We start from the raw sequence: 11,600 nt of genomic DNA, 5'->3' as shown, positions 1-11,600 counted from the left end.
GGGGATGCCCAAGGCATCCCCTTCTTCATCGACAACATTATCAGGTTCCTCCCCTGAAACTATATTTTTGTTCCGTCACATCTTATGCACTTTGCTTGGAGCGTCGGTTTGTTTTTGTTTTTTGTTTTGTTTGAATAAAATGGATCCTAGCATTCACTTTATGGGAGAGATACACGCTCCGCTGTAGCATATGGACAAGTATGTCCTTAGGCTTTACTCATAATATTCATGGCGAAGTTTCTTCTTCGTTAAATTGTTATATGGTTGGAATTGGAAAATGCTACATGTAGTAACTCTAAAATGTCTTGGATAATTTGATACTTGGCAATTGTTGTGCTCATGTTTAAGCTCTTGCATCATATACTTTGCACCCATTAATGAAGAAATACTTAGAGCTTGCTAATTTGGTTTGCATATTTGGTTTCTCTAGAGTCTAGATAACATCTAGTATTGAGTTTTGAACAACAAGGAAGACGGTGTAGAGTCTTATAATGTTTACAATATGTCTTTTATGTGAGTTTTGCTGCACCGTTCATCCTTGTGTTTGTTTCAAATAACCTTGCTAGCCTAAACCTTGTATCGAGAGGGAATACTTCTCATGCATCCAAAATACTTGAGCCAACCACTATGCCATTTGTGTCCACCATACCTACCTACTACATGGTATTTATCCGCCATTCCAAAGTAAATTGCTTGAGTGCTACCTTTAAAATTCCATCATTCACCTTTGCAATATATAGCTCATGGGACAAATAGCTTAAAAACTATTGTGGTATTGAATATGTACTTATGCACTTTATCTCTTATTAAGTTGCTTGTTGTGCGATAACCATGTTTCGGGGACGCCATCAACTATTCTTTGTTGAATATCATGTGAGTTGCTATGCATGTCCGTCTTGTCCGAAGTAAGAGAGATCTACCACCTTAATGGTTGGAGCATGCATATTGTTAGAGAAGAACATTGGGCCGCTAACTAAAGCCATGAATCATGGTGGAAGTTTCAGTTTTGGACATATATCCTCAATCTCATATGAGAATAATAATTGTTGCCACATGCTTATGCATTAAAGAGGAGTCCATTATCAGTTGTCCATGTTGTCCCGGTATGGATGTCTAAGTTGAGAATAATCAAAAGCGAGAAATCCAAAATGCGAGCTTTCTCCTTAGACCTTTGTACAAGGCGGCATGGAGGTACCCCATTGTGACACTTGGTTAAAACATGTGCATTGCAAAGATCCGGTAGTCCAAGCTAATTAGGACAAGGTGTGGGCACTATTAGTATACTATGCATGAGGCTTGCAACTTGTAAGATATAACTTTCATAACTCATATGCTTTATTACTACCGTTGACAAAATTGTTTCATGTTTTCAAAATAAAAGCTCTAGCACAAATATAGCAATCGATGCTTTCCTCTTTGAAGGACCATTCTTTTTACTTTTATGTTGAGTCAGTTCACCTATCTCTCTCCACCCCAAGAAGCAAACACTTGTGTGAACTTTGCATTGATTCCTACATACTTGCATATTGCACTTGTTATATTACTCTATGTTGACAATTATCCATGAGATATACATGTTACAAGTTGAAAGCAACCGCTGAAACTTAATCTTCCTTTGTGTTGCTTCAATACCTTTACTTTGATTTATTGCTTTATGAGTTAACTCTTATGCAAGACTTATTGATGTTTGTCTTGAAGTACTATTCATGAAAAGTCTTTGCTTTATGGTTCACTTGTTTACTCATGTCATTACCATTGTTTTGATCGCTGCATCCACTACATATGTTTACAAATAGTATGATCAAGGTTATGATGGCATGTCACTTCGAAATTATCTTTGTTATCGTTTTACTTGCTCGGGACGAGCAGAACTAAGCTTGGGGATGCTTGATACGTCTCCGACGTATCGATAATTTCTTATGATCCATGCCATATTATTGATGATACCTACATGTTTTATGCACACTTTATGTCATATTCGTGCATTTTCTGGAACTAACCTATTAACAAGATGCCGAAGTGCCAGTTGTTGTTTTCTGCTGTTTTTGGTTTCAGATATCCTAGTAACGAAATATTCTCGGAATTGGACGAAATCAAGACCTAGGGGCCTATTTTGCCACGAACCTTCCAGAAGACCGAAGAGCATACGAAGTGGGGCCACGAGGTGGCGACACCACAAGGCGGCGCGACCAAGGAGGGGCCCGCGCCGCCCTATGGTGTGGGCCCCTCGTCAGCCCTCCGACTCTGCCCTTCCGCCTACTTAAAGCCTCCGTCGCGAAACCCCTGAGGCAAAAAACCACGATACGGAAAACCTTCCAGAGCCGCCGCCATCGCGAAGCCAAGATCTGGGGGACAGGAGTCTCGTTCCGGCACCCTGCCGGAGCGAGGAAGTGCCCGGAAGGCTTCTCCATCGACACCGCTGCCATCTCCACCGCCATCTTCATCACCGCTGCTGCTCCCATGAGGAGGGAGTAGTTCTCCATCGAGGCTCGGGGCTGTACCGGTAGCTATGTGGTTCATCTCTCTCCTATGTGCTTCAATACAATAATCTCATGAGCTGCCTTACATGATTGAGATTCATATGATGATGCTTGTAATCTAGATGTCGTTATGCTAGTCAAGTGAGTTTTACTTATGTGATCTCCGGAGACTCCTTGTCCCACGTGTGTAAAGGTGACAGTGTGTGCACCGTGTGGGTCTCTTAGGCTATATTTCACAGAATACTTATTCACTGTTATGAATGGCATAGTGAAATGCTTATTTATATCTCTTTATGATTGCAATGTGTTTGTATCACAATTTATCTATGTGCTACTCTAGCAATGTTATTAAAGTAGTTTTATTCCTCCTACACGGTGTAATGGTGACAGTGTGTGCATCCGTGTTAGTACTTGGCGTATGCTATGATTATGATCTCTTGTAGATTATGAAGTTAACTATTGCTATGATGGTATTAATGTGATCTATTCCTCCTACATAGCATGAAGGTGACAGTGTGCATGCTATGTTAGTAGTTGGTTTAGTCGAATTGATCTTTCTTGCACTCTAAGGTTATTTAAATATGAACATTGAATTGTGGAGCTTGTTAACTCCGGCATTGAGGGTTCGTGTAATCCTACGCAATGTGTTCATCATCCAACAAGAGTGTAGAGTATGCATTTATCTATTCTGTTATGTGATCAATGTTGAGAGTGTCCACTAGTGAAAGTCTAATCCCTAGGCCTTGTTCCTAAATACTGATATCGCTGCTTGTTTACTGTTTTACTGCGTTACTACTGCTGCGTTACTGCTGCTTGTTTACTGTCCTGGGCAAAGCATACCTCTAGTGAACTGTGGACCCCGGTCCATTCTTTTAATACTGAAATACAAATCTGCTGCAATACTTGTTTTTACTGTTTTCTCTGCAAACAATCATCTTCCACACAATACGGTTAATCCTTTGTTACAGCAAGCCGGTGAGATTGACAACCTCACCGTTTCGTTGGGGCAAAGTACTTTGGTTGTGTTGTGCGGGTTCCACGTTGGCGCCGGAATCCCTGGTGTTGCGCCGCACTACATCCCGCCGCCATCAACCTTCAACGTGCTTCTTGGCTCCTCCTGGTTCGATAAACCTTGGTTTCTTTCTGAGGGAAAACTTGCTGCTGTGCGCATCATACCTTCCTCTTGGGGTTGCCCAACGAACGTGTGAAATACACGCCATCAGCAAGCCGGTGAGATTGACAACCTCACTGTTTCGTTGGGGCAAAGTACTTTGGTTGTGTTGTGCAGGTTCCACGTTGGCGCCGGAATCCCTGGTGTTGCGCCGCATTACATTCCGCCACCATCAACCTTCAACGTGCTTCTTGGCTCCTCCTGGTTCGATAAACCTTGGTTTCTTTCTGAGGGAAAACTTGCTACTGTCTGCATCACACCTTCCTCTTGGGGTTCCCAACGGACGTGTGTCAACTGCACGCATCAGTCATCTAAAACTCTACCCCCTGTAGAGAATGTGGACTCTGAAGACACACTAGTTGCTGGTACTGCCAGGAACTTTCTTGCTATCTTTGCAATAACATGATACCTATGAGCATTCAGCCTCCACCAATCGACTATTTTGAAATTACGATCAGCCATGGGATGAGTTTTGTCCTCAAGATAGCAAGTCAATTCAGGATCGACATGGCTCTGTGTTTGTCTCCTCCAAGAATGACTAAAACCCACTCAATGTGGACATAGATGTAGCTTGATTCCGACTAGAACTTGCACTTTGTTCATTGCTATTGGCTGCCTCCTTCTGTCGATTTTCTACCTCATAGGTAGCATACAGATCAAAAAACTCTGCTTTGATGTCTTCTGCCTCACGCATGCCTTTCTCTCTGCCATACAACTGCTTAAAACAGTAGTCAACAAGCTCCATTTTAAACCTAGGATCAAGAATGGTTGCAATGACCATAACATTGTTCTTCACATTTCTTTTGTTTCTTCCGCTGTCATTGTCATTCTCACTATAAGTGCTATCCCAGTATTTATCAAACTTGTCAAGCATTTCCTTTCCCATCGCCTTCAAATTCTCATCATTACTTTGCACAGCATGGGTGTTCACAGCAATCTTAACATTCATGATGTATGGATAAAAGATATTAGCAGTAGGGTAGTTCAAACCTGATAGTACAGTGGTCACCTCAGCAAATGCTTTTAAGATTGGTTGCATTCTTCCATATAGTGTCCACTCTTGATCAGTAGGCTGCCATTTGTAATTAGAATCTTGTTGAGCATATTCATCCAAAGCTTCTCTATACAAAATACTAGCATCCAACATCCTGTGAGTGGAACTCCATCTGGTGGATACATCTAGGCATAAGCCTTTCTCAACATCAACCTTGAGAGAATCACAATCTACTCTGAAATTTTTCATGCGTAATGGAGACTTTTTCAAGTATTTGACAGTCTCTCTAAGCTTGCCAATCAAAGGTTCCAGCGGTGCAATACCATCATTCACAATCAAATTGATTATATGTGCACAACAACGAACATGAAAGTACTTAGGTATGAATTTTGCTGATTTCCTAGCTTTGAAACGGCCTGTCAAATTCGTAGCAGCAACATCATTCGAGGAAGCATTATCCATGGTCATTGTCATGATCTTATCTTCTATTTTCCATTCTTGGCAACATTCAAACACTGCTTGAGCTATGATATTGGCTGAGTGTGGTGGATCTAACTCTATGAAATTCAGAACACGAGATTGCATATTCCATTCATCATCTATGTAGTGAGCAACCAAAGCTAAGTAGCACAGATTCTGGTTTGAAGTTCATAAATCACATGTCAAACTAATGCTCTCAACAGACCTGAGTTGCTTCTTCAGAATTTATTTTTCAGATAAATATACCTTCATGCATTCAGCTCTAATAGTTTTTCTACCAATGAACTTGTATGATGCATTCATATAATTCATGAGGATATTAAACCAAGCATGCTCTACCATCCTAAAAGGATACTCATGCACAATTATCATCTTCGCTATTATCTTACGACACTCCTCATGATCATATTCATTATTCACTATAAGAGATGCACCTGGCTTTTCGGGATCAAATCCAATTGTACCTTGACGTGAAGTTTTGCTTTCTTGTTCAGTATGATTGGGCAAGCATCTTTATGCCTATTGAGACTAGTAGTTGACCCTCCACCATAAGCAAACAACTCAAAACAATGCAAGCACTTCGCCTTTTTAACAACTTCACCCGGCCTCTTCTTCGATACAACTTTGACCTCTTTGAAATACTTCCAACACTCTGAATTCTTAGCTCTGGTTCTCTTCACTTTGGCCTTACCATCAGCAGCTTGTGTGGTTTTTCTTTTCCCTACTTTCTTTGGCATCTCAATGGATCCGGCCTCTTCAAATCCATTGTCATTTTGGCCATCACCTAATCCAAGAGATGGCTCGGACATTTCATCATCCATATCAATCTTCTCTGCCTCGTCAATTGCTTGATAGTCATCATCAACCTCTATCTATTCATCTTCCTAACAAAGTGAAAAATAAACAACATGATTTGAGTAATGATTCATCACATATTCTACTAATCGGATTTTGAGGCAAACAATAAACTGCACGTATAGCACTTTCTGCATAACTAATTGATTCATACTATCTATTTTGTAACTCACCGATTCATCACCAACAACAATGATCTCCCCTCCCTCGGCTTGAACATCACTGGTCGACGGTCGATGTGCACGCGCAGGTTGAGCTCGTGGAGGCTTTCCCGCCGTCGAGACAATCGCTGACTGCAGCGGCGCCGGCGCGCCAGAACCAGAGGTTTTCTTCGACTTGGAGGCCAGCTGCTTCCGCTTTTCCATTGCGCTGATGAGCTGCGACGCGGAACACGGACGAGAAGCGACGAGGGCGAGGGACCATGGGGGAACGGCGGAACACAGACGAGAAGCGACGAGGAAGAGCACAGACGAGAAGCTCGTTATATACAGTAGGAGAAGAGCAGCTAGGCCACGACCCTAGCCATTAATTGGATCATCAATTCAAGATGGGGAGATGAACGAGGAGACAGAGTAGGAGATGATTGGATAAAACGAGGAAGAGGAGGCGACTAGGTGGGTTGACTACGTATCGTTCCGTGAGGTTGTTCTACGTATGGGCCTTTGGTCCTTTGGTCTGCCTAGACGGGTTCATCTTAGATGGGCTACGAAATATACTGGGCCAACGCTTTGTTGTCGATCTTAACGAGTAGCTCACGAACAATATATGCTCGATTGTTTAGCTCATTAAGATTAACGAGAAAAAATTGTTGCTCAGCTCGGCTCGTTTAGATAACGAGCTAAGTTCAAACGAGTCGAGCAAGCGAGTGCTCATTAAACTCGTCGAGCTTCGAGTTTTATGTCCATCCCTACATGCGCCGCCCGTTCATCCATCCCTGTGCCTACAGTATTTTAATCCTGTTGTTTACTATAATCACTACTGCTGTCTTTGTTACACTGCTGCTGATATTTCACTATCGCTATCGCTATAAAACTGTTGCTACTCGATAAACTCTTGCGACCAAGTCCGTTTCCAGTGCAGCTGAATTGACAACTCCGTTGTTAAGGCTTACAAATATTTTTTGGCTCCCCTTGTGTCGAATCAATAAATTGGGTTTTACTTCCCTCGAAGACTGTTGTGATCCCCTATACTTGTGGGTCATCAGAGATGCGCATCCATCCTCTTTTTCTGGCACTAACTTTATGAGAGATGCAGGGATCTATGAGGATTTCTTGCTCCTTGTTAGCAGGCCGGGTTGGTCTAACTACATACATGAATGATGAGAGTGACCAATATGTTTTGCTCACTAAGACTTTTGTTGAGAGTTTTACCTTTCATAACTCTGCTTTCAAGCTATCTATTTCATTTAGAATTTATAATAGGCCTATTACTATGACCTTGTCAAGATTTTGTGGTATCATAGGTATTACTATGTTTGGGACAGCAAAGAAGATCAAAGACCAACCTGCTGATTTGCTGGAGCTTTAGTGAGAGGTGACAAATGATGATGACCGCAGAGCCCGGCGTGGCAAGATAAGGAACATTCAAATCCTAGCTATTCGATATTTTGCTTATTATCTTGCCACTAGTATTCTTGGTAGGGAAAACACTAATAATATTTCGCATTATCATTTGGCTTTTCTAGCTACTGCGCTCAATAATAGTACTAAGTACAACCTTGGTGCTCTCATTGCTCGTCGCTTAGCTGCTAGAGGATCCATCTATGGAGGAATTATTGCTGCATGTATCATAGCTGCTTTGGATATTCCTGTTGATCCCAATGATGTATTGTTAGGGCCACAAAGACTTGATCTTGCCGCTATTAAAGTCCATCAGTTTGTTATTGCTGACTCTTGTGCAGGAGGTCTAGTCTATAGAATGTTATTTACTGATGGAGATGAAAGGGAAGTTCCCCTACCACAACCTAGTTTGTTTAGTATTCGCACGATGACGTGGTTGCGCTCCAAGGAGGAATTGGACGAGCAACTACGTCTGCTTGGGTTCCATGGGCAACACCAGGAGGAGGCGGCCACTGACTACGTCGTGCATTACACCGGGGCGTCCTCGAGTTCATATCAGGATGAAGGTGCTTCTTCGTCATATCATGGAGGCGCCACTTCTTGTCCTTCCTGGGATTGATCTCCACTTAGGACAAAAGCCTAAGCTTGGGGGCAGGTATACCGACATCTCACTCATCGATACATCATATTCAGTCGGCACTTTGTAAATCCATGTTTCACTTTCTTTTATTATTGTTGTTGTTCAGTTTATTTCTGTAATTTCTCTTTCATTGAATCTTGGAAGTTGTTACCACAGTAATAACATCTTCTTATCCTTTTTATTTCATTTTTATACTGAGGATAGCCTCTATAGGAAGGATGTAAGAATTTGGGAAGTTGTTGTTCCAAAACAGATTCTGTGCTATCACCAAAAAAAAATCGCATTTCCAGCCAGAACGTCGTATTGAGCTACTAATTTTTTAGCATATGACCCAGATTGTTCTCTAACTTCCATTAGCTTTACACTTTTCGATTTGAGCAACAAAACATTTTCTAAAAAATCGATCTTTACCTGTTGTTCTCTGTTGACAGATTTCTGTCACTATTTGCATTTGTATATTTATGTTAGTTTTCTTTCTTTTGTTGTTATTGTTTTGTTTCTACTTTCCAAAACACAAAAAGACCAAAAATATTTATTTTATTTTTCTTCATTTGCTTCTTTAGTTTCTAAGTTTTAGTTTGTTCCATTTTCTAGTTATGGTTTGCTATTCGAAAATCCAAAAAGATTTTGCTTTGTTTGATGATTCAAAATCGAAAACCCAAAAATATTTGTTGTTCTTCTTTGGTTTTGTAAAGTTTGCTGTAGAGTTCAACGGTCTTCTGTGACTTCATTTGAGCTTGGTTATCATTTCATATTATTCAAGCCAAACAACTGAAGGGCAATAATGACGATCTACGACAATTCGAGATGTGGTGAGAGGCTGGTATGAACTCTATTTGTTTTAATTTTTGTACATATACTCATTTATGTGGACATGCTTAGTTTAATTTTGTAAGGGGTATGTTAGTTAATGATGCCTAGTAGTTATTTCTCTTTTATGATTAGTTCCAATTTACTAATAGTAGGTAACATGTCATATAGATATTTGCTTGCATTGCTCTGTTCATAAAACGGTATGACATTGTGGTATCCTCCTCTGAATGTTTCATTTGAATCGACTTGGCACATGGTCACGCAAGCATATGACTAAACAAAAGTCAATTAAGCCTTGATGATTTATTTTGCCTCAGAGTTCTTGTATTACTTTTATGCTTCTGTTAATTTTGTTTGTCGCAAGCATGATTATGACAGTTACTGCTTTCTTGATTGTTGCTTCCCAATCTATTGCCAGCCTTCACCTGTACTGAGTATGAGCTCTACTCGTGCATCCAACTCCTAAAAACCAAAGTTTTCCAATTGTGTCCACCATACCTACCTATATGTGGTATTTCACCGCCACTCCAAAGTGAATTGCTTGTGTGCTACCTTTAAAACCTTCAAACTATTACCTGTTTTGTGTACATGTTTTATCTCATGAGGAAGTATTGAATGGTTTATTGTATTTTTATGACCTCACACCTTGACTAGCATGAATAATGTGCTAAGTCCTTAATATTGCAAAAAGAGCAAGGCAACTGGGTACCCAGCCCAACTTAAATAAACAAATAAACAAATAAAGCTCTCCACACTATGTACTGGAGATATCCTAAATAATGGTGTGCAGTAGGAGAACTACATGGGAGCCGCTCTTAAAGTCACTATATGAAAGGATGATGAACTGTTTAATACCATTCGTTGACATAGACATACATACCTCTCAAAATACATTTTCAACACCTCTGTTTATTCAAATAAAAAGCTCTAGCACATTAGTAATCTTGCTTCCCTCTGCGCAGGGCATTTCTTTTACTTTTTATGTTGAGTCACCATCCTTTCTTTGAGCACCTTCTCGAAGGCATAGCTGTCATTCTTAGTGTAACATGCTTGTTCTGGAATACGATTAATTGTGGTACAATTGTGATGCTTGTATCTTTTGATATTCTTACTTCTAGTCTTCTCTTGAACTTCAGAGGTGCCTTGGCATTTATGTTTTGCTCCACAAATAAGGGAAAGCGAGATACCACTATATCATTTCATGTTATGAGCATTGCAATCCTGCAGATACTTATGTTTCATGTTATTTATTATTGTGTTGGTATCTTTTCATAGCTTGCATGACTACTGAGTAGCTTTAGTTGCATACTTCTTATTATGAATTGCCTAAGTAATTGATCATATAGTGATAATATATACATCATATGAAGAAAATGAGTTCGTGAAAGTTTCTTTATCGCACTCAGTTGTCACTAAATTGCTTGAGGACAAGAAATAAGCTAAGCTTGGGGGAGTTGATACGTCCAAAACGTATCTACTTCCCCGAACACTTTTGCTATTGGTTGCCCTCTAATTTGTGTATTTTTAATACAACTAACACGAACTAACGCTGTTTTAAGCAGAATTGCCGTGCAGAAATCCAACTTTCAGGAAGTCCCGGAAAATATCGCAAAGTTCCTATTCACCCGAAGACTCATGAAGCCATAAGACAAGACGGAAAAGGGCCACGAGGGGCCCACACCTGGCCTTGGCGCAGGCCAGGCTTGGCCGCGCCTAGGGGTGGTCTGGCCGCCTCGGCCACCCCTCACCTATCCTCTGGATTATATTAAGCCTCTAACCCTATAAACACCAGGGGGTTCAAAGTTTTTCCAGAAAGAGTTTCGCTGCTCCGCCGCCACCAGAAACCCCAATCCAGGGACCAGAAATTCCGTTCCGGCACCCTGCCGGGATGGGGAATTGGAGGAGATCATCGCCATCGCCATCATCGCGCCTCTCCATCAACCATCCATGATCCCCCCATCCATGTGTGAGTAATTCCCTTGCTCTAGGCTATAGGGGATGGTAGGGATTAATGAGATCATTCATGTAATAGCTATAAGATTGTTAAGGGCATAGTGCCTAGTATCCATTGTTAGTATTTTTGACATTGTTGCAACTTGTTATGTTTAATGCTTGTCACTTTGGGCATGAGTGCCATGATCTCAGATATGAACATGTTATTGATTCATGAGGATAATTATTGTTTTTGATCTTACCTGCAAGTTGTATACACATATCATTGTCCGGAACCCGAGGCCCCAAAGTGACAACAATTGGGATAACCAGAGGGGATGGCTATGATGTGAGGATCACACGTGTTCACGGAGTGTTAATGCTTTGCTCCGGTACTCTATTAAAAGGAGTACCTTAATTGCCAGTAGATTCCCTTGAGGCCCCGCTGCAAACGGGTTGGTAGGACAAAAGATGTCGTGCAAGTTTCTCCTTGCGAGCACGTACGACTAAATAGGAACACACACCTATGGTTACTTTATACTAGGAAGCTTTTATTATTGTTACCTGCAAATATCCACGTCCTGCTTATTATATGAACTATCTTATCCATGCAGCGCCCGTTCATCCATCCCTATGTACAATATTTCAATCCTGTTGTCTACTGCAATCATCGCTA

The sequence above is a fragment of the Lolium rigidum genome, chromosome 1 (assembly GCF_022539505.1).
Source record: "Lolium rigidum isolate FL_2022 chromosome 1, APGP_CSIRO_Lrig_0.1, whole genome shotgun sequence".
Classification (NCBI taxonomy): domain Eukaryota; kingdom Viridiplantae; phylum Streptophyta; class Magnoliopsida; order Poales; family Poaceae; genus Lolium; species Lolium rigidum.
Note: the sequence above shows the minus strand (reverse complement) of the source record.